The sequence below is a fragment of the Scyliorhinus torazame genome, unplaced genomic scaffold (genome assembly GCF_047496885.1).
Source record: "Scyliorhinus torazame isolate Kashiwa2021f unplaced genomic scaffold, sScyTor2.1 scaffold_305, whole genome shotgun sequence".
NCBI classification, from domain to species: Eukaryota; Metazoa; Chordata; class Chondrichthyes; order Carcharhiniformes; family Scyliorhinidae; genus Scyliorhinus; species Scyliorhinus torazame.
In genome coordinates, this window is record NW_027308032.1 from 122,304 (window position 1) to 146,612 (window position 24,309).

Sequence of the window (24,309 nt, forward strand, 5' to 3'; positions counted from 1 at the left end):
CTGCACTCTCGGAGGGAAGCGTGTATACTCTAGGATTTGAGCTCCATAATCAAGGCCGACACTCCCCCCGGTGCCAGTTGTAAGGGAGCGCTACACTGTCGGGGGTAGATGTCTATACTCTAGGATTTGAGCTCCTTAATACAGGCCCACACTTCCCCCGGTGCCAGTACTGAAGGAGCGCTGCACTGTCGGAGGGAGATGTCTATACTCGAGGATTTGAGCTCCATAATCCAGGCCGACACGCCCCCCGGTGCCAGTACTGAGGGAGCGCCGCACTGTCGGAGGGAGATGTCTATACTCTAGGATTTGAGCTCCATAATCCAGGCCGACACTCCCCCCGGGTCCAGTACTGGGGGAGCGCCGCACTGTCGGGGGTAGATGTCTATACTCTAGGATTTGAGCTCCATAATCCAGGCCGACACGCCCCCCGGTGCCAGTACTGAGGGAGCGCTGCACTGTCGGAGGGAGATGTAAATACTCCAGGATTTGAGCTCCATAATCCAGGCCGACACTCCCCCCCGTGCCAGTACTGAGGAAGTGCTGCAATGTCGGAGGGAGATGTCTATACTCTAGGATTTGAGCTCCCTAATCCAGGCCCACACTCCCCCCGGTGCCAGTACTGAGGGAGCGCCGCACTGTCGAATGGGGGTGTGTATACTCTAGGATTTGAGCTCCATAATCGAGGCCGACACTCCCCCCAGTGCCAGTACTGAGGGAGCGCTGCACTGTCGGAGGGATACGTGTATACTCTAGGATCTGAGCTCCATAATCCAGGCCCACACTTCCCCCGGTGCCAGTATTTAGGGAGCGCTGCACTGTCGGAGGGAGATGTCTATACTCTAGGATTTGAGCTCTATAATCCAGGCCGACACTCCCCGCGGTGCCAGTACTGAGGGAGCGCTGCACTGTCGGAGGGAGATGTCTATACTCTAGGATTTGAGCTCCATAATCCAGGACGGCACCCCTCCCCGCCCCCCCCCCGGTGCCAGTACTGAGGGAGCGCTGCACTGTCGGAGGGAGATGTATGTACTCTAGGATTTGAGCTCCATAATCCAGGCTGATACTCCCCCCGGTGCCAGTACTGAGGGAGCGCTGCACTGTCGGAGGGAGATGTCTATACTCTAGAATTTGAGCTCCATAATCCAGGCCCACACTCCCCCCGGTGCCAGTACTGAGGGAGCGCTGCACTGTGGGGGTAGATGTCTATACTCGAGGATTTGAGTTCCTTAATCCAGGCCCACACTCCCCACGGTGCCAGTACTGAAGGAGCGCTGCACTGTCGGAGGGAGATGTATATACTCTAGGATTTGAGCTCCATAATCCAGACCGACACTCCCCCCGGTGCCAGTACTGAGGGAGCGCTGCACTGTCGGACGTAGATGTATATACTATAGGATTTGAGCTCCATAATCCTGACCAACACTCCCCCCGGTGCCAGTACTGAGGGAGCGCCGCACTGTCGGAGGGAGATGTATATACTCTAGGGTTTGAGCTCCCTAATCCACGCCCACACTTCCCCCGGTGCCAGTACTGAGGGAGCGCCGCACTGTCGGAGGGAGACGTGTATACTCTAGGATTTGAGCTCCATAATCAAGGCCGACACTCCCCCCGGTGCCAGTACTGAGGGAGCGCTGCACTGTCGGAGGGAGATGTATATACTCTAGGATTTGAGCTCCTTAATACAGGCCCACACTTCCCCCGGTGCCAGCACTGAAGGAGCGCTGCACTGTCGGAGGGAGCTGTCTTTACTCTAGGATTTGAGCTCCATAATCCAGGCCCACACTCCACCCGGTGCCAGTACTGAGGGAGCGCCGCACTGTCGGAGGGGGACGTGTATACTCTAGGATTTGAGCTCCATAATCAAGGCCGACACTCCCCCCGGTGCCAGTACTGAGGGAGCGCTGCACTGTCGGAGGGAGATGTATATACTCTAGAATATGAGTTCCATAATCCAGGCCAACACTCCCCCCGGTGCCAGTACTGAGGGAGCGCTGCACTGTCGGAGTTGATGTCTATACTCTAGGATTGGAGCACCATAATCCAGGCTCACACTCCCCCCGGTGCCAGTACTGAGGGAGCGCCGCACTGTCGGGGGTAGATGTATATGCTCTAGCATTTGAGCTCCATAATCCAGGCCGGCACTCCCCCCGGTGCCAGTACTGAGGGAGCGCTGCACTTTCGGAGGTAGATGTATATACTCTAGGATTTGAGCTCCATAATCCAGGCCGACACTCTCCCCGGTGCCAGTACTGAGGGAGCGCCGCACTGTCGGAGGGAGATGTCTATACTCTAGGATTTCAGCTCCATAATCCAGGCTCACACTCCCCCCGGTGCCAGTACTGAGGGAGCGCCGCACTGTCGGAGGTAGATGTCAATGCTCTAGGATTTGAGCTCCATAATCCAGGCCGACACTCCTCCCGGTGCCAGTACTGAGGGAGCGCCGCACTGTCGGAGGTAGATGTCTATACTCTAGGATTTGAACTCCATAATCCAGGCCCACACTCCCCCCGGTGCCAGTACTGAGGGAGCGCCGCACTGTCGGAGGTAGATGTCTATGCTCTAGGATTTGAGCTCCATAATCCAGGCCGACACTCCCCCTGGTGTCAGTACTGAGGGAGCGCCGCACTGTCGGAGGTAGATGTCTATACTCTAGGATCTGAGCTCCTTAATACAGGCCCACACTTCCCCCGGTGCCAGTACTGAAGGAGCGCTGCACTGTCGGAGGGAGCTGTCTATACTCTAGGATTTGAGCGCTATAATCCAGGCTCACACTCCCCCCGGTGCCAGTACTGAGGGAGCGCCGCACTGTCGGAGGGAGCTGTCTATACTCTAGGATTTGAGCGCTATAATCCAGGCCCACACTCCCCCCGGTGCCAGTACTGAAGGAGCGCTGCACTGTCGGAGGGAGCTGTCTATACTCTAGGATTTGAGCTCCATAATCCAGGCCAACACTCCCCCCGGTGCCAGTACTGAGGGAGCGCTGCACTGTCGGAGGTAGATGTCTATACTCTAGGATTTGAGCTCCATAATCCAGGCCGACAGTCCCCCCGGTGCCAGTACTGAGGGAGCGCTGCACTGTCGGAGGGAGATGTATATACTCTAGGATTTGAGCTCCATAATCCAGGCCGACACTCCCCCCGGTGCCAGTACTGAGGGAGCGCTGCACTGTCAGAGGGAGATGTCTATACTCTAGGATTTGAGCTCCATAATCCAGGCCCACACTCCCCCCGGTACCAGTACTGAGGGAGCGCCGCACTGTCGGAGGTAGATGTCTATGCTCTAGGATTTGAGCTCCATAATCCAGGCCGACACTCCTCCCAGTGCCAGTACTGAGGGAGCGCCGCACTGTCGGAGGGAGATGTATATACTCTAGGATTTGAGCTCCTTAATACAGGCCCACACTTCCCCCGGTGCCAGTACTGAAGGAGCGCTGCACTGTCGGAGGGAGCTGTCTTTACTCTAGGATTTGAGCTCCATAATCCAGGCCCACACTCCACCCGGTGCCAGTACTGAGGGAGCGCCGCACTGTCGGAGGGGGACGTGTATACTCTAGGATTTGAGCTCCATAATCAAGGCCGACACTCCCCCCGGTGCCAGTACTGAGGGAGCGCTGCACTGTCGGAGGGAGATGTATATACTCTAGAATATGAGTTCCATAATCCAGGCCAACACTCCCCCCGGTGCCAGTACTGAGGGAGCGCTGCACTGTCGGAGTTGATGTCTATACTCTAGGATTGGAGCACCATAATCCAGGCTCACACTCCCCCCGGTGCCAGTACTGAGGGAGCGCCGCACTGTCGGGGGTAGATGTATATACTCTAGCATTTGAGCTCCATAATCCAGGCCGGCACTCCCCCCGGTGCCAGTACTGAGGGAGCGCTGCACTTTCGGAGGTAGATGTATATACTCTAGGATTTGAGCTCCATAATCCAGGCCGACACTCTCCCCGGTGCCAGTACTGAGGGAGCGCCGCACTGTCGGAGGGAGATGTCTATACTCTAGGATTTCAGCTCCATAATCCAGGCTCACACTCCCCCCGGTGCCAGTACTGAGGGAGCGCCGCACTGTCGGAGGTAGATGTCAATGCTCTAGGATTTGAGCTCCATAATCCAGGCCGACACTCCTCCCGGTGCCAGTACTGAGGGAGCGCCGCACTGTCGGAGGTAGATGTCTATACTCTAGGATTTGAACTCCATAATCCAGGCCCACACTCCCCCCGGTGCCAGTACTGAGGGAGCGCCGCACTGTCGGAGGTAGATGTCTATGCTCTAGGATTTGAGCTCCATAATCCAGGCCGACACTCCACCCGGTGCCAGTACTGAGGGAGCGCCGCACTGTCGGAGGTAGATGTCTATACTCTAGGATCTGAGCTCCTTAATACAGGCCCACACTTCCCCCGGTGCCAGTACTGAAGGAGCGCTGCACTGTCGGAGGGAGCTGTCTATACTCTAGGATTTGAGCGCTATAATCCAGGCTCACACTCCCCCCGGTGCCAGTACTGAGGGAGCGCCGCACTGTCGGAGGGAGCTGTCTATACTCTAGGATTTGAGCTCCATAATCCAGGCCCACACTCCCCCCGGTGCCAGTACTGAAGGAGCGCTGCACTGTCGGAGGGAGCTGTCTATACTCTAGGATTTGAGCTCCATAATCCAGGCCAACACTCCCCCCGGTGCCAGTACTGAGGGAGCGCTGCACTGTCGGAGGTAGATGTCTATACTCTAGGATTTGAGCTCCATAATCCAGGCCGACAGTCCCCCCGGTGCCAGTACTGAGGGAGCGCTGCACTGTCGGAGGGAGATGTATATACTCTAGGATTTGAGCTCCATAATCCAGGCCGACACTCCCCCCGGTGCCAGTACTGAGGGAGCGCTGCACTGTCAGAGGGAGCTGTCTATACTCTAGGATTTGAGCTCCATAATCCAGGCCGACACTCCTCCCAGTGCCAGTACTGAGGGAGCGCCGCACTGTCGGAGGTAGATGTCTAAACTCTAGGATTTGAACTCCATAATCCAGGCCCACACTCCCCCCGATGCCAGTACTGAGGGAGCGCCGCACTGTCGGAGGTAGATGTCTATGCTCTAGGATTTGAGCTCCATAATCCAGGCCGACACTCCACCCGGTGCCAGTACTGAGGGAGCGCCGCACTGTCGGAGGGAGATATCTATACTCTAGGATCTGAGCTCCATAATCCAGGCCGACACTCCCCCCGGTGCCAGTACTGAGGGAGCGCTGCACTGTCGGAGGTAGATGTCTATACTCTAGGACTTTAGCTCCATAATCCAGGCCCACACTCTCCCCGGTGCCAGTACTGAGGGAGCGCTGCACTGTCGGAGGGAGATGTATATAGTCTAGGATTTGAGCTTCATAATCCAGGCCTACACGCCCCCCCGGTGCCAGTACTGAGGGAGCGCTGCACTGTCGGAGGGAGATGTAAATACTCTAGGATTTGAGCTCCATAATCCAGGCCGACACTACCCCCCGTGCCAGTACTGAGGGAGTGCTGCACTGTCGGAGGGAGATGTATATACTCTAGGATTTGAGCTCCCTAATCCAGGCCCACACTTCCCCCGGTGCCAGTACTGAGGGAGCGCTGCACTTCGAAGGGAGATGTGTATACTCTAGGATTTGAGCTCCATAATCAAGGCCGACACTCCCCCCAGTGCCAGTACTGAGGGAGCGCCGCACTGTCGGAGGGAGATGTCTATACTCTAGGATTTGAGCTCCATAATCCAGGCCGACACTCCCCCCAGTGCCAGTACTGAGGGAGCGCTGCACTCACGGAGGGAAGCGTGTATACTCTAGGATTTGAGCTCCATAATCAAGGCCGACACTCCCCCCCGGTGCCAGTTGTAAGGGAGCGCTACACTGTCGGGGGTAGATGTCTATACTCTAGGATTTGAGCTCCTTAATACAGGCCCACACTTCCCCCGGTGCCAGTACTGAAGGAGCGCTGCACTGTCGGAGGGAGATGTCTATACTCGAGGATTTGAGCTCCATAATCCAGGCCGACACGCCCCCCGGTGCCAGTACTGAGGGAGCGCCGCACTGTCGGAGGGAGATGTCTATACTCTAGGATTTGAGCTCCATAATCCAGGCCGACACTCCCCCCGGTGCCAGTACTGAGGGAGCGCTGCACTGTCTGAGGGAGATGTATATACTCTAGAATTTGAGCTCCATAATCCAGGCCCACACTCCCCCCGGTGCCAGTACTGAGGGAGCCCTGCATTGTCGGAGGGAGATGTAAATACTCTAGGATTTGAGCTCCATAATCCAGGCCCACACTCCCCCCGGTGCCAGTACTGAGGGAGCGCTGCACTGTCTGAGGGAGATGTATATACTCTAGAATTTGAGCTCCATAATCAAGGCCCACACTCCCCCCGGTGCCAGTACTGAGGGAGCGCTGCACTGTCTGAGGGAGATGTATATACTCTAGAATTTGAGCTCCATAATCCAGGCCCACACTCCCCCCGTTGCCAGTACTGAGGGAGCGCCGCACTGTCGGAGGGAGATGTCTATACTCTAGGATTTGAGCTCCATAATCCAGGCCAACACTCCCCCCGGTGCCAGTACTGAGGGAGCGCTGCACTGTCGGAGTTGATGTCTATACTCTAGGATTGGAGCACCATAATCCAGGCCGAAACTCCCCCCAGTGCCAGTTCTGAGGGAGCGCTGCACTGTCGGAGGAAGATGTATATACTCTAAGATTTGAGCTCCTTAATCCAGGCCCACACTTCCCCGGTGCCAGTACTGAGGGAGCGCCGCACTGTCGGGGATAGATGTATGTACTCTAGCATTTGAGCTACATAATCCAGGCCGGCACTCCCCCCGGTGCCAGTACTGAGGGAGCGCTGCACTGTCGGAGGTAGATGTATATACTCTAGGATTTCAGCTCCATAATCCAGGCCGACACTCCCCCCGGTGCCAGTACTGAGGGAGCGCTGCACTGTCGGAGGTAGATGTATATACTCTAGGATTTCAGCTCCATAATCCAGGCCGACACTCCCCCCGGTGCCAGTACTGGGGGAGCGCCGCACTGTCGGGGGTAGATGTCTATCCTCTAGGATTTGAGCTCCATAATCCAGACCGACACTCCCCCCGGTGCCAGTACTGAGGGAGCGCCGCACTGTCGGGGGTAGATGTATATACTATAGGACTTGAGCTCCATAATCCTGACCAGCACTCCCCCCGGTGCCAGTCCTGAGGGAGCACCGCACTGTCGGAGGGAGATGTATATACTCTAGGATTTGAGCTCCATAATCCAGGCCCACACTCCCCCCGGTGCCAGTACTGAGGGAGCGCTGCACTGTCGGAGGGAGATGTAAATACTCTGGGATTTGAGCTCCATAATCCAGGCCGACACTCCCCCCCGTGCCAGTACTGAGGGAGTGCTGCACTGTCGGAGGGAGATACATATACTCTAGGATTTGAGCTCCCTAATCCAGGCCTACACTTCCCCCGGTGCCAGTACTGAGGGAGCGCTGCACTGTCGAAGGGAGATGTGTATACTCTAGGATTTGAGCTCCATAATCAAGGCCGACACTCCCCCCGGTGCCAGTACTGAGGGAGCGCTGCACTGTCGGAGGGAGATGTCTGTACTCTAGGATTTGAGCTCCTTAATACAGGCCCACACTTCCCCCGGTGCCAGTACTGAAGGAGCGCTGCACTGTCGGAGGCAGATGTCTATTCTCTAGGATTTGAGCTCCATAATCCAGGCCAACACCCTCCCCCGTTGCCAGTACTGAGGGAGCACTGCACTGTCGGAGGGAGATGTCTATACTCTAGGATTTGAGCTCCATAATCCAGGCCCACACTCCCCCCGGTGCCAGTACTGAGGGAGCGCTGCACTGTCGGAGGTAGATGTCTATACTCTCGGATTTGAGCTCCATAATCCAGGCCGACACTCCCCCCGGTGCCAGTACTGAGGGAGCGCTGCACTGTCAGAGGGAGATGTATATACTCTAGGATTTGAGCTCCATAATCCAGGCCCACACTCCCCCCGGTGCCAGTACTGAGGGAGCGCCGCACTGTCGGAGGGAGATGTCTATACTCTAGGATTTGAGCTCCATAATCCAGGCCCACACTCCTCCCGGTGCCAGTACTGAGGGAGCACCGCACTGTCGGAGGTAGATGTCTATACTCTAGGATTTGAACTCCATAATCCAGCCCCACACTCCCCCCGGTGCCAGTACTGAGGGAGCGCCGCACTGTCGGAGGTAGATGTCTATGCTCTAGGATTTGAGCTACGTAATCCAGGCCCACACTCCCCCCGGTGCCAGTACTGAGGGAGCGCCGCACTGTCGGAGGTAGATGTCTATACTCTAGGATTTGAGCTCCATAATCCAGGCCAACACCCCCCCCGGTGCCAGTACTGAGGGAGCGCTGCACTGTCGGAGGTAGATGTCTATACTCTAGAATTTTAGCTCCATAATCCAGGCCCACACACTCCCCGGTGCCAGTACTGAGGGAGCGCTGCACTTTCGGAGGGAGATGTATATACTCTAGGATTTGAGCTTCATAATCCAGGCCGACACGCCCCCCGGTGCCAGTACTGAGGGGGCGCTGCACTGTCGGAGGGAGATGTAAATACTCTAGGATTTGAGCTCCATAATCCAGACCGACACTCCCCCCGGTGCCAGTACTGAGGGAGCGCTGCACTGTCGGAGTGAGATGTCTATACTCTAGGATTTGTGCTCCATAATCCAGGCCGACACTCCCCCCGGTGCCAGTACTGAGGGAGCGCTGCACTGTCGGGGGTAGATGTCTATACTCTAGGATTTGAGCTCCTTAATACAGGCCCACACTTCCCCCGGTGCCAGTACTGAAGGAGCGCTGCATTGTCGGAGGGAGATGTCTGTACTCGAGGATTTGAGCTCCATAATCCAGGCCGACACGCCCCCCCGGTGCCAGTACTGAGGGAGCGTTGCACTGTCTGAGGGAGATGTATATACTCTAGAATATGAGCTCCATAATCCAGGCCAACACTCCCCCCGGTGCCAGTTCTGAGGGAGCGCTGCACTGTCGGAGGAAGATGTCTATACTCTAGGATTTGAGCTCTATAATCCAGGCCGGCACTCCCCCCGGTGCCAGTACTGAGGGAGCGCCGCACTGTCGGAGGTAGATGTCTATACTCTAGGATTTGAGCTCCATAACCTAGGCCGACACTCCTCCCGGTGCCAGTTCTGAGGGAGCGCTGCACTGTCGGAGGGAGATGTCTATACTCTAGGATTTGAGCTCCATAATCCAGGCCCACACTCCCCCCGGTGCCAGTACTGAGGGAGCGCCGCACTGTCGGAGGGAGATGTCTATACTCTAGGATTTGAGCTCCATAATCCAGGCCCACACTCCCCCCGGTGCCAGTACTGAGGGAGCGCCGCACTGACGGGGGTAGATGTATATACTCTAGGATTTGAGCTCCATAATCCAGGCCGGCACTCCCCCCGGTGCCAGTACTGAGGGAGCGCTGCACTGTCGGAGGTAGATGTATATACTATAGGACTTGAGCTCCATAATCCAGACCAACACTCCCCCCGGTGCCAGTCCTGAGGGAGCGCCGCACTGTCGTTAGGGAGATGTCTATACTCTAGGATTTGAGCTCCATAATCCAGGCCGACACGCCCCCCGGTGCCAGGACTGAGGGAGCGCTGCACTGTCGGAGGGAGATGTAAATACTCTAGGATTTGAGCTCCATAATCCAGGCCGACACTTACCCCCGTGCCAGTACTGAGGGAGTGCTGCACTGTCGGAGGGAGACGTGTATACTCTAGGATTTGAGCTCCATAATCAAGGCCGACACTTCCCCCGGTGCCAGTACTGAGGGAGCGCCGCACTGTCGGAGGTAGATGTCTATACTCTAGGATTTGAGCTCCATAATCCAGGCCGACACTCCCCGCGGTGCCAGTACTGAAGGATAGCTGCACTGTCGGAGGTAGATGTCTATACTCTAGGATTGGAGCACCATAATCCAGGCCGAAACTCCCCCCAGTGCCAGTTTTGAGGGAGCGCTGCACTGTCGGAGGAAGATATATTTACTCTAAGATTTGAGCTCCTTAATCCAGGCCCACACTCCCCCCGGTGTCAGTACTGAGGGAGCGCCGCACTGTCGGGGGTAGGTGTATATACTCTAGGTTTTGAGCTCCATAATCCAGGCCGGCACTCCCCCCGGTGCCAGTACTGAGGGAGCACTGCACTGTCGGAGGGAGATGTCTATACTCTAGAAGTTGAGCTCCATAATCCAGGCCCACACTCCCCCCCGGGGCCAGTACTGGGGGAGCGCCGCACTTTCGGGGGTAGATGTATATACTCTAGGATTTCAGCTCCATGATCCTGGAGTCACAATTATTCAGAGTGTGGATCACTCACTGTGTAACTGTAGAGTCACTGTTTATTCAGCAGGGTGAGGATCACTCACTGTGTAACTGTACAGAGTCACTGTTTATTCAGGGTGAGAATCACTCACTGTGTAACTGTACGGAGTCACTGTTTATTCAGGGTGAGGATAACTCACTGTGTAACTGTACAGAGTCACTGTTTATTCAGCAGGGTGAGGATCACTCACTGTGTAACTGTACAGAGTCACTGTTTATTCAGCAGGGTGAGGATTACTCACTGTGTAACTGTACAGAGTCACTGTTTATTCAGCAGGGCGAGGATTACTCTCTGTGTAACTGTACAGAGTCACTGTTTATTCAGCAGGGTAAGGATCACTCACTGTGTAACTGTACAGAGTCACTGTTTATTCAGCAGGGTGAGGATCACTCACTGTGTAACTGTACAGAGTCACTGTTTATTCAGGGTGAGGATCACTCACTGTGTAACTGTCAGAGTCACTGTTTATTCAGCAGGGTGAGGATCACTCACTGTGTAACTGTACAGAGTCACTGTTTATTCAGCAGGGTGAGGATCACTCACTGTACCTGTACAGAGTCACTGTTTATGCAGCAGGGTGAGGATCACTCACTGTGTAACTGTACAGAGTTACTGTTTATTCAGCAGGGTAAGGGTCACTCACTGTGTAACTCTACAGAGTCATTGTTTATTCAGCAGGGTGAGGATCACTCACTGTGTAACTGTACAGAGTCACTGTTTATTCAGGGTGAGGATCACTCACTGTGTAACTGTACAGAGTCACTGTTTATTCAGGGTGAGGATCACTCACTGTATAACTGTACAGAGTCACAGTTTATTCAGCAGGGTGAGGATCACTCACTGTGTAACTGTACAGAGTCACTGTTTATTCAGCAGGGTGAGGATCACTCACTGTGTAACTGTACAGCGTAACTGTTTATTCAGCAGGGTGAGGGTCACTCACTGTGTAACTGTACAGAGTCACTGTTTATTCAGCAGGGTGAGGATCACTCACTGTGTAACTGTACAGAGTCACTGTTTATTCAGCAGTGTGAGGATCACTCACTGTGTAACTGTACAGAGTCACTGTTTATTCAGGGTGAGGGTCACTCACTGTGTCACTGTACAGAGTCACTGTTTATTCAGGGTGAGGATCACTCACTGTGTAACTGTACAGAGTCACTGTTTATTCAGCAGGGTGAGGATCACTCACTGTGTAATTGTACAGAGTCACTGTTTATTCAGCAGGGTGAGGGTCACTCACTGTGTCACTGTACAGAGTCACTGTTTATTCTGTCGAGTGAGGATCACTCACTGTGTAACTGTACAGAGTCACTGTTCATTCAGCAGGGTGAGGATCACTCACTGTGTAACTGTAGAGTCACTGCTTATTCAGTGTGAGAATCACTCACTGTGTAACTGGACAGAGTCACTGTTTATTCAGGATGAGGATCACTCACTGTGTAACTGTACAGAGTCACTGTTTATTCAGCAGGGTGAGGATCACTCACTGTGTAACTGTAGAGTCACTGTTTACTCAGCACGGTGAAGATCACTCACTGTGTAATTGTACAGAGTCACTGTTTATTCAGGGTGAGGGTCACTCACTGTGTAACTGTACAGAGTCACTGTTTATTCAGGATGAGGATCACTCACTGTGTAACTGTACAGAGTCACTGCTTATTCAGTGTGAGAATCACTCACTGTGCAACTGGACAGAGTCACTGTTTATTCAGGATGAGGATAACTCACTGTGTAACTGTAGAGTCACTGTTTACTCAGCAGGGTGAGGATCACTCACTGTGTAATTGTACAGAGTCACTGTTTATTCAGGGTGAGGATCACTCACTGTGTAACTGTACAGAGTCACTGTTTATTCAGGGTGAGGATCACTCACTGTGTAACTGTACAGAGTCACTGTTTAGTCAGGGTGAGGATCATTCACTGTGTAACTGTACAGAGTCACTGTTTATTCAGCAGGGCGAGGATCACTCACTGTGTAACTGTACAGAGTCACTGTTTATTCAGCAGGGTGAGGATCACTCACTGTGTAACTGTACAGAGACACTGTTTATTCAGGGTGAGGATCACTCACTGTGTAACTGTACAGAGTCACTGTTTATTCAGCAGGGTGAGGATTACTCACTGTGTAAGTCTACAGAGTCACTGTTTATTCAGCAGGGTGAGGATCACTCACTGTGTAACTGTACAGAGTCACTGTTTATTCAGCAGGGTGAGGGTCACTCACTGTGTAACTGTACAGAGTCACTGTTTATTCAGGGTGAGGATAACTCACTGTGTAACTGTACAGAGTCACTGTTTATTCAGCAGGGTGAGGATCACTCACTGTGTAACTGTACAGAGTCACTGTTTATTCAGCAGGGTGAGGATTACTCTCTGTGTAACTGTACAGAGTCACTGTTTATTCAGCAGGGTAAGGATCACTCACTGTGTAACTGTACAGAGTCACTGTTTATTCAGCAGGGTGAGGATCACTCACTGTGTAACTGTACAGAGTCACTGTTTATTCAGGGTGAGGATCACTCACTGTGTAACTGTCAGAGTCACTGTTTATTCAGCAGGGTGAGGATCACTCACTGTGTAACTGTACAGAGTCACTGTTTATTCAGCAGGGTGAGGATCACTCACTGTACCTGTACAGAGTCACTGTTTATGCAGCAGGGTGAGGATCACTCACTGTGTAACTGTACAGAGTCACTGTTTATTGAGCAGGGTCAGGATCACTCACTGTGTAACTGTACAGAGTCACTGTTTATTCAGGGTGAGGATCACTCACTGTGTAACTGTACAGAGTCACTGTTTATTCAGCAGGGTGAGGATCACTCACTGTGTAACTGTACAGAGTCACTGTTTATTCAGGGTGAGGATCACTCACTGTGTAACTGTACAGAGTCACTGTTTATTCAGGGTGAGGATCACTCACTGTATAACTGTACAGAGTCACAGTTTATTCAGCAGGGTGAGGATCACTCACTGTGTAACTGTACAGAGTCACTGTTTATTCAGCAGGGTGAGGATCACTCACTGTGTAACTGTACAGAGTAACTGTTTATTCAGCAGGGTGAGGGTCACTCACTGTGTAACTGTACAGAGTCACTGTTTATTCAGCAGGGTGAGGATCACTCACTGTGTAACTGTACAGAGTCACTGTTTATTCAGCAGTGTGAGGATCACTCACTGTGTAACTGTACAGAGTCACTGTTTATTCAGGGTGAGGGTCACTCACTGTGTCACTGTACAGAGTCACTGTTTATTCAGGGTGAGGATCACTCACTGTGTAACTGTACAGAGTGACTGTTTATTCAGCAGGGTGAGGATCACTCACTGTGTAACTGTACAGAGTCACTGTTTATTCAGCAGGGTGAGGGTCACTCACTGTGTAACTGTACAGAGTCACTGTTTATTCAGTGTGAGGATCACTCACTGTGTAACTGTACAGAGTCACTGTTTATTCAGCAGGGTGAGGATCACTCAGTGTGTAACTGTACAGAGTCACTGTTTATTCAGCAGGGTGAGGATCACTCACTGTGGAACTGTACAGAGTCACTGCTTATTCAGTGTGAGAATCACTCACTGTGTAACTGTACAGAGTCACTGTTTATTCAGGATGAGGATCACTCACTGTGTAACTGTACAGTCACTGTTTATTCAGCAGGGTGAGGATCACTCACTGTGTGACTGTAGAGTCACTGTTGACTCAGCAGGGTGAGGATCACTCACTGTGTAATTGTACAGAGTCACTGTTTATTCAGGGTGAGGATCACTCACTGTGTAACTGTACAGAGTCACTGTTTATTCAGAGTGAGGATCACTCACTGTGTCACTGTACAGAGTCACTGTTTATTCAGGGTGAGGATCACTCACTGTGTAACTGTACAGAGTCACTGTTTATTCAGCAGGGTGAGGATCACTCACTGTGGAACTGTACAGAGTCACTGCTTATTCAGTGTGAGAATCACTCACTGTGTAACTGTACAGAGTCACTGTTTATTCAGGATGAGGATCACTCACTGTGTAACTGTACAGTCACTGTTTATTCAGCAGGGTGAGGATCACTCACTGTGTGACTGTAGAGTCACTGTTGACTCAGCAGGGTGAGGATCACTCACTGTGTAATTGTACAGAGTCACTGTTTATTCAGGGTGAGGATCACTCACTGTGTAACTGTACAGAGTCACTGTTTATTCAGAGTGAGGATCACTCACTGTGTCACTGTACAGAGTCACTGTTTATTCAGGGTGAGGATCACTCACTGTGTAACTGTACAGAGTCACTGTTTATTCAGCAGGGTGAGGATCACTCACTGTGTAACTGTACAGAGTCACTGTTTATTCAGCAGGGTGAGGATCACTCACTGTGTAATTGTACAGAGTCACTGTTTATTCAGGGTGAGGGTCACTCACTGTGTAACTGTACAGAGTCACTGTTTATTCAGGATGAGGATCACTCACTGTGTAATTGTACAGAGTCACTGTTTATTCAGCAGGGTGAGGGTCACTCACTGTGTCACTGTACAGAGTCACTGTTTATTCTGTCGAGTGAGGATCACTCACTGTGTAACTGTACAGAGTCACTGTTCATTCAGCAGGGTGAGGATCACTCACTGTGTAACTGTAGAGTCACTGCTTATTCAGTGTGAGAATCACTCACTGTGTAACTGGACAGAGTCACTGTTTATTCAGGATGAGGATCACTCACTGTGTAACTGTACAGAGTCACTGTTTATTCAGCAGGGTGAGGATCATTCACTGTGTAACTGTAGAGTCACTGTTTACTCAGCACGGTGAGGATCACTCACTGTGTAATTGTACAGAGTCACTGTTTATTCAGGGTGAGGGTCACTCACTGTGTAACTGTACAGAGTCACTGTTTATTCAGGATGAGGATCACTCACTGTGTAACTGTACAGAGTCACTGTTTATTCAGGGTGAGGATAACTCACTGTGTAACTGTAGAGTCACTGTTTACTCAGCAGGGTGAGGATCACTCACTGTGTAATTGTACAGAGTCACTGTTTATTCAGGGTGAGGATCATTCACTGTGTAACTGTACAGAGTCACTGTTTATTCAGCAGGGCGAGGATCACTCACTGTGTAACTGTACAGAGTCACTGTTTATTCAGCAGGGTGAGGATCACTCACTGTGTAACTGTACAGAGACACTGTTTATTCAGGGTGAGGATCACTCACTGTGTAACTGTACAGAGTCACTGTTTATTCAGCAGGGTGAGGATTACTCACTGTGTAAGTCTACAGAGTCACTGTTTATTCAGCAGGGTGAGGATCACTCACTGTGTAACTGTACAGAGTCACTGTTTATTCAGCAGGGTGAGGGTCACTCACTGTGTAACTGTACAGAGTCACTGTTTATTCAGGGTGAGGATCACTCACTGTGTAACTGTACAGAGTCACTGTTTATTCAGCAGGGTGAGGATCACTCACTGTGTAACTGTACAGAGTCACTGTTTATTCAGCAGGGTGAGGGTCACTCACTGTGTAACTGTACAGAGTCACTGTTTATTCAGGGTGAGGATCACTCACCGTGTAACTGCACAGAGTCACTGTTTATTCAGGGTGAGGATCACTCACTGTGTAACTGTACAGAGTCACGGTTTATTCAGCAGGGTGAGGGTCACTCACTGTGTAACTGTACAGAGTCACTGTTTATTCAGCAGGGTGAGGATCACTCACTGTGTAACTGTACAGAGTCACTGTTTACTCAGGGTGAGGGTCACTCACTGTGTAACTGTACAGAGTCACTGTTTATTCAGCAGGGTGAGTGTCATTCACTGTGTAACTGTACAGAGTCACTGTTTATTCAGCAGGGTGAGGATCACTCACTGTGTAACTGTACAGAGTCACTGTTTATTCAGAGTGCGGATCACTCACTGTGTAACTGTACAGTCACTGTTTATTCAGGGTGAGGATCACTCACTGTGTAACTGTACAGAGTCACTGTTTATTCAGCAGGGTGAGTGTCATTCACTGTGTAACTGTACAGAGTCACTGTTTATTCAGCAGAGTGAGGATCACTCACTGTGTAACTGTACAGAGTCACTGTTTATTCAGCAGGGTGAGGATCACTCACTGTGTAACTGTACAGAGTCACTGTTTATTCAGAGTGAGGATCACTCACTGTGTAACTGTACAGAGTCACTGTTTATTCAGCAGGGTGAGGGTCACTCACTGTGTAACTGTACAGAGTCACTGTTTATTCAGGGTGAGGGTCACTCACTGTGTAACTGTACAGAGTCACTGTTTATTCAGCAGGGTGAGGGTCACTCACTGTGTAACTGTACAGAGTCACTGTTTATTCAGCAGGGTGAGGATCACTCACTGTGTAACTGTACAGAGTCACTGTTTATTCAGGGTGAGGGTCACTCACTGTGTAACTGTACAGAGTCACTGTTTATTCAGGGTGAGGATCACTCACTGTGTAACTGTACAGAGTCACTGTTTAATCAGCAGGGTGAGGATCACTCACTGTGTCACTGTACAGAGTCACTGTTTATTCAGGGTGAGGATCACTCACTGTGTAACTGTACAGAGTCACTGTTTATTCAGCAGGGTGAGGATCACTCAGTGTGTAACTGTACAGAGTCACTGTTTATTCAGGGTGAGGATCACTCACTGTGTAACTGTACAGAGTCACTGTTTATTCAGCAGGGTGAGGATCACTCACTGTGTAACTGTACAGAGTCACTGTTTATTCAGCAGGGTGAGGAGCACTCACTGTGTAACTGTACAGAGTCACTGTTTATTCAGGGTGAGGATCACTCACTGTGTAACTGTACAGAGTCACTGTTTATTCAGGGTGAGGGTCACTCGCTGTGTAACTGTACAGAGTCAGTGTTTATTCAGCAGGGTGAGGATCACTCACTGTGTAACTGTACAGAGTCACTGTTTATTCAGCAGGGTGAGGATCACTCACTGTGTAACTGTACAGAGTCACTGTTTATTCAGCAGGGTGAGGATCACTCACTGTGTAACTGTTCAGAGTCACTGTTTATTCAGCAGGGCGAGGATCACTCACTGTGTAACTGAACAGAGTCACTGTTTATTCAGGGTGAGGGTCACTCACTGTGTAACTGTACAGAGTCACTGTTTATTCAGCAGGGTGAGGATCACTCACTGTGTAACTGTACAGAGTCAGTGTTTATTCAGGGTGAGGATCACTCACTGTGTAACTGTACAGAGTCACTGTTTATTCAGGGTGAGGATCACTCACTGTGTAACTGTACAGAGTCACTGTTTATTCAGCAGGGTGAGGATCACTCACTGTGTAACTGTACAGAGTCACTGTTTATTCAGGGTGAGGATCACTCACTGTGTAACTGTACAGAGTCACTGTTTATTCAGGGTGAGGGTCACTCACTGTGTAACTCCACAGAGTCACTGTTTATTCAGCAGGGTGAGGATCACTCTCTGTGTAACTGTACAGAGTCAGTGTTTATTCGGCAGGGTGAGGGTCACTCACTGTGTAACTGAACAGAGTCACTGTTTATTCAGGGTGAGGGTCACTCACTGTGTAACTGTACAGAGTCACTGTTTATTCAGCAGGGTGAGGATCACTCACTGTGTAACTGTACAGAGTCACTGTTTATTCAGGGTGAGGGTCACTCACTGTGTAACTCCACAGAGTAACTGTTTATTCAGCAGGGTGAGGATCACTCACTGTGTAACTGTACAGAGTCACTGTTTATTCAGGGTGAGGATCAGTCACTGTGTAACTGTACAGAGTCACTGTTTATTCAGTGTGAGGATCACTCACTGTGTAACTGTACAGAGTCACTGTTTATTCAGCAGGGTGAGGATCACTCACTGTGTAACTGTACAGAGTCACTGTTTATTCAGCAGAGTGAGGATCACTCACTGTGTAACTGTACAGAGTCACTGTTTATTCAGGGTGAGGGTCACTCACTGAGTAACTGTACAGAGTCACTGTTTATTCAGCAGGGTGAGGGTCACTCACTGTGTAACTGTACAGTCACTGTTTATTCAGCAGGGTGAGGGTCACTCACTGTGTAACTGTACAGAGTCACTGTTTATTCAGCAGGGTGAGGATCACTCACTGTGTAACTGTACAGAGTCACTGTTTATTCAGTGTGAGGATCACTCACTGTGTAACTGTACAGAGTCACTGTTTCTTCAGCAGAGTGAGGATCACTCACTGTGTAACTGTACAGAGTCACTGTTAATTCAGCAGGGTGAGGATCACTCACTGTGTAACTGTACAGAGTCACTGTTTATTCAGGGTGAGGATCACTCACTGTGTAACTGTACAGAGTCACTGTTTATTCAGGGTGAGGATCACTCACTGTGTAACTGTACAGAGTCACTGTTTATTCAGGGTGAGGATCACTCAGTGTGTAACTGTACAGAGACACTGTTTATTCAGGGTGAGGGTCACTCACTGTGTAACTGTACAGAGTCACTGTTTATTCAGGGTGAGGATCACTCACTGTGTAACTGTACAGAGACACTGTTTATTCAGGGTGAGGATCACTCACTGTGTAACTGTACAGAGTCACTGTTTATTCAGGGTGAGGATCACTCACTGTGTAACTGTACAGAGACACTGTTTATTCAGGGTGAGGATCACTCACTGTGTAACTGTACAGAGACACTGTTTATTCAGGGTGAGGGTCACTCACTGTGTAACTGTACAGAGTCACTGTTTATTCAGCAGGGTGAGGATCACTCACTGTGTAACTGTACAGAGTCACTGTTTATTCAGGGTGAGGGTCACTCACTGTGTAACTGTACAGAGTCACTGTTTATTCAGCAGGGTGAGGATCACTCACTGTGTAACTGTACAGAGTCACTGTTTATTCAGCAGGGTGAGGATCACTCACTGTGTAACTGTAAAGAGTCACTGTTTATTCAGCAGGGTGAGGATCACTCACTGTGTAACTGTACAGAGTCACTGTTTATTCAGGGTGAGGATCACTCACTGTGTAACTGTACAGAGACACTGTTTATTCAGCAGCGTGAGGATCGCTCACTGTGTAACTGTACAGAGTCACTGTTTATTCAGCAGGGTGAGGATCACTCACTGTGTAACTGTACAGAGTCACTGTTTATTCAGCAGGGTGAGGATCACTCACTGTGTAACTGTACAGAGTCACTGTTTATTCAGCAGGGTGAGGATCACTCACTGTGTAACTGTACAGAGTCACTGTTTATTCAGGGTGAGGATCACACACTGTGTAACTGTACAGAGTCACTGTTTATTCAGGGTGAGGATCACTCACTGTGTAACTGTACAGAGTCACTGTTTATTCAGGGTGAGGATCACACACTGTGTAACTGTACAGAGTCACTGTTTATTCAGCAGGGTGAGGATCAGTCACTGTGTAACTGTACAGAGTCACAGTTTATTCAGGGTGAGGATCACTCACTGTGTAACTGTACAGAGTCACTGTTTATTCAGGGTGAGGATCACTCACTGTGTAACTGTACAGAGTCACTGTTTATTCAGCAGGGTGAGGATCACTCACTGTGTAACTGTACAGAGTCACTGTTTATTCAGCAGGGTGAGGATCACTCACTGTGTAACTGTACAGAGTCACTGTTTATTCAAGGTGAGGATCACTCACTGTGTAACTGTACAGAGTCACTGTTTATTCAGCAGAGTGAGGATCACTCACTGTGTAACTGTACAGAGTCACTGTTTATTCAGCAGGGTGAGGATCACTCAGTGTGTAACTGTACAGAGTCACTGTTTATTCAGCAGGGTGAGGATCACTCACTGTGTAACTGTACAGAGTCACTGTTTATTCAGGGTAAGGATCACTCACTGTGTAACTGTACAGAGTCACTGTTTATTCAGCAGGGTGAGGGTCACTCACTGAATAACTGTACAGAGTCACTGTTTATTCAGGGTGAGGATCACTCACTGTGTCACTGTACAGAGTCACTGTTTATTCAGCAGGGTGAGGATCACTCAGTGTGTAACTGTACAGAGTCACTGTTTATTCAGCAGGGTGAGGGTCACTCAGTGTATAACTGTACAGAGTCACTGTTTATTCAGGGTGAGGATCACTCACTGTTTAACTGTACAGAGTCACTGTTTATTCGGCAGGGTGAGGAACACTCGCTGTGTAACTGTACAGAGACACTGTTTATTCAGCAGGGTGAGGATCACTCACTGTTTAACTGTACAGAGTCACTGTTTATTCAGGGTGAGGATCACTCACTGTGTAACTGTACAGAGTCACTGTTTATTCAGCAGGGTGAGGGTCACTCACTGTGTAACTGTACAGAGTCACTGTTTATTCAGCAGGGTGAGGGTCACTCACTGTGTAACTGTACAGAGTCACTGTTTATTCAGGGTAAGGATCACTCACTGTGTAACTGTACAGAGTCACTGTTTATTCAGCAGGGTGAGGGTCATTCACTGAATAACTGTACAGAGTCACTGTTTATTCAGGGTGAGGATCACTCACTGTGTCACTGTACAGAGTCACTGTTTATTCAGCAGGGTGAGCATCACTCACTGTGTAACTATACAGAGTCACTGTTTATTCAGGGTGAGGATCACTCACTGTGTAACTGTACAGAGTCACTGTTTATTCAGGGTGAGGATCACTCACTGTGTCACTGTACAGAGTCACTGTTTATTCAGGGTGAGGATCACTCACTGTGTAACTGTACAGAGTCACTGTTTATTCAGGGTGAGGATCACTCACTGTGTAACTGTACAGAGTCACTGTTTATTCAGGGTGAGGAACACTCAGTGTGTAACTGTACAGAGTCACTGTTTATTCAGCAGGGTGAGGATCACTCACTGTGTAACTGTACAGAGTCACTGTTTATTCAGGGTGAGGGTCACTCACTGTGTAACTGTACAGAGTCACTGTTTATTCAGGGTGAGGATCACACACTGTGTAACTGTACAGAGTCACTGTTTATTCTGCAGGGTGAGGATCACTCACTGTGTAACTGTACAGTCACTGTTTATTCAGCAGGGTGAGGATCACTCACTGTGTAACTGTACAGAGTCACTGTTTATTCAGCAGGGTGAGGGTCACTCACTGTGTAACTGTACAGAGTCACTGTTTATTCAGGGTGAGGGTCACTCACTGTGTAACTGTACAGAGTCACTGTTTATTCAGGGTGAGGATCACTCACTGTGTAACTGTACAGAGTCACTGTTTATTCAGCAGGGAGAGGATCACTCACTGTGTAACTGTACAGAGTCACTGTTTATTCAGCAGGGTGAGGGTCACTCACTGTGTAACTGTACAGAGTCACTGTTTATTCAGGGTGAGGGTCACTCACTGTGTAACTGTACAGAGTCACTGTTTATTCAGGGTGAGGATCACTCACTGTGTAACTGTACAGAGTCACTGTTTATTCAGCAGGGTGAGGGTCACTCACTGTGTCACTGTACAGAGTCACTTTTTATTCAGCAGGGTGAGGGTCACTCACTGTGTAACTGCACAGAGTCACTGTTTATTCAGCCTGAGGATCACTCACTGTGTAACTGTACAGAGTCACTGTTTATTCAGCAGGGAGAGGATCACTCACTGTGTAACTGTACAGAGTCACTGTTTATTCAGCAGGGTGAGGGTCACTCACTGTGTAACTGTACAGAGTCACTGTTTATTCAGCAGGGTGAGGATCACTCACTGTGTAACTGTACAGAGTCACTGTTTATTCAGCAGGGTGAGGATCACTCACTGTGTAACTGTACAGAGTCACTGTTTATTCAGGGTGAGGGTCACTCACTGTGTAACTGTACAGAGTCACTGTTTATTCAGCAGGGTGAGGATCACTCACTGTGTAACTGTACAGAGTCACTGTTTATTCAGGGTGAGGGTCACTCACTGTGTAACTCCACAGAGTCACTGTTTATTCAGCAGGGCGAGGATCACTCACTGTGTAACTGAACAGAATCACTGTTTATTCAGGGTGAGGGTCACTCACTGTGTAACTGTACAGAGTCACTGTTTATTCAGCAGGGTGAGGATCACTCACTGTGTAACTGTACAGAGTCACTGTTTATTCAGGGTGAGGGTCACTCACTGTGTAACTCCACAGAGTCACTGTTTATTCAGCAGGGTGAGGATCACTCTCTGTGTAACTGTACAGAGTCAGTGTTTATTCGGCAGGGTGAGGGTCACTCACTGTGTAACTGAACAGAGTCACTGTTTATTCAGGGTGAGGGTCACTCACTGTGTAACTGTACAGAGTCACTGTTTATTCAGCAGGGTGAGGATCACTCACTGTGTAACTGTACAGAGTCACTGTTTATTCAGGGTGAGGGTCACTCACTGTGTAACTCCACAGAGTAACTGTTTATTCAGCAGGGTGAGGATCACTCACTGTGTAACTGTACAGAGTCACTGTTTATTCAGGGTGAGGATCAGTCACTGTGTAACTGTACAGAGTCACTGTTTATTCAGGGTGAGGATCACTCACTGTGTAACTGTACAGAGTCACTGTTTATTCAGCAGGGTGAGGATCACTCACTGTGTAACTGTACAGAGTCACTGTTTACTCAGCAGAGTGAGGATCACTCACTGTGTAACTGTACAGAGTCACTGTTTATTCAGGGTGAGGGTCACTCACTGAGTAACTGTACAGAGTCACTGTTTATTCAGCAGGGTGAGGGTCACTCACTGTGTAACTGTACAGTCACTGTTTATTCAGCAGGGTGAGGGTCACTCACTGTGTAACTGTACAGAGTCACTGTTTATTCAGCAGGGTGAGGATCACTCACTGTGTAACTGTACAGAGTCACTGTTTATTCAGTGTGAGGATCACTCACTGTGTAACTGTACAGAGTCACTGTTTCTTCAGCAGAGTGAGGATCACTCACTGTGTAACTGTACAGAGTCACTGTTAATTCAGCAGGGTGAGGATCACTCACTGTGTAACTGTACAGAGTCACTGTTTATTCAGGGTGAGGATCACTCACTGTGTAACTGTACAGAGTCACTGTTTATTCAGGGTGAGGATCACTCACTGTGTAACTGTACAGAGTCACTGTTTATTCAGGGTGAGGATCACTCAGTGTGTAACTGTACAGAGTCACTGTTTATTCAGCAGGGTGAGGATCACTCACTGTGTAACTGTACAGAGTCACTGTTTATTCAGCAGGGTGAGGATCACTCACTGTGTAACTGTACAGAGTCACTGTTTATTCAGGGTGAGGGTCACTCACTGTGTAACTGTACAGTCACTGTTTATTCAGCAGGGTGAGGGCCACTCACTATGTAACTGTACAGAGTCACTGTTTATTCAGGGTGAGGATCACTCACTGTTTAACTGTACAGTCACTGTTTATTCAGGGTGAGGATCACTCACTGTGTAACTGTACAGAGTCACTGTTTATTCAGGGCGAGGGTCACTCACTGTGTAACTGTACAGAGTCACTGTTTATTCAGCAGGGTGAGGATCACTCACTGTGTAACTGTACAGAGTCACTGTTTATTCAGCAGGGTGAGGATCACTCACTGTGTAACTGTACAGAGTCACTGTTTATTCAGGGTGAGGATCACTCACTGTGTAACTGTCAGAGTCACTGTTTATTCAGCAGGGTGAGGATCACTCACTGTGTAACTGTACAGAGTCACTGTTTATTCAGCAGGGTGATGATCACTCACTGTACCTGTACAGAGTCACTGTTTATGCAGCAGGGTGAGGATCACTCACTGTGTAACTGTACAGAGTCACTGTTTATTGAGCAGGGTCAGGATCACTCACTGTGTAACTGTACAGAGTCACTGTTTATTCAGGGTGAGGATCACTCACTGTGTAACTGTACAGAGTCACTGTTTATTCAGCAGGGTGAGGATCACTCACTGTGTAACTGTACAGAGTCACTGTTTATTCAGGGTGAGGATCACACACTGTGTAACTGTACAGAGTCACTGTTTATTCAGGGTGAGGATCACTCACTGTGTAACTGTACAGAGTCACTGTTTATTTAGGGTGA